This window comes from Eulemur rufifrons, chromosome 29, assembly GCF_041146395.1.
Source record: "Eulemur rufifrons isolate Redbay chromosome 29, OSU_ERuf_1, whole genome shotgun sequence".
Lineage (NCBI taxonomy): Eukaryota > Metazoa > Chordata > Mammalia > Primates > Lemuridae > Eulemur > Eulemur rufifrons.
Genome location: NC_091011.1, coordinates 94,568,591 through 94,569,122, shown reverse-complemented (window position 1 = coordinate 94,569,122; position 532 = coordinate 94,568,591). Strand labels below are relative to the sequence as shown.

Genomic DNA, 532 nt, shown 5'->3' with positions numbered 1-532 from the left:
ATATTAAGGGGAATGGGCAGAGACCCTCTTGTACCCCCTACTAGTAATGATAATGGGGGGGGATCAGAAGTGCTCCGGGAAGAGGGATGCTCAGGTGGGCATAGGTGGGAAGGTTCCAGAGAAGGGGAGCAGGTTCTGACAGGTGTGGAGATGAATGTGCAGAAGAGTAGCTCAGGATGGCCAGGGTGCAGCTGGGGAATGATTACAATTATAAAAGTATCTTTAGTTTCAAAAGGACATGACTGGGGGTATAGCTCAGGGGTAGAGCATTTGACTGCAGATCAAGAGGTCCCTGGTTCAAATCCAGGTGCCCCCTGGGTCATCACCCTTTTACTCTAAGGGAAACTATCCTCTTGGCATCTAGTAGACCCAGCTTCATGGAATCAAATTTTCCAACCTATAACTTAAGATTGATTAAAGTGTTCTTCTTATGACATTTTTCATATATTTCATTTTAACCTCCTCAGCCATAATCATTTCCTGGAAGGATAGAGGAAGTCTGCCCTAGGCTTCCTTTGTGTTTCACTTGAGC

At 45.7% G+C, this 532-nt stretch overlaps 1 non-coding gene across 1 annotated transcript; it reads left to right on the top strand.

Annotated features, from left to right (window-relative positions):
* Positions 1 to 244: 244 nt before the first annotated feature.
* Positions 245 to 316, top strand: TRNAC-GCA (transfer RNA cysteine (anticodon GCA)). The gene has a single exon. It is a non-coding gene; the product is annotated as a tRNA-Cys (tRNA).
* The last annotated feature ends 216 nt before the right edge of the window (positions 317 to 532 follow it).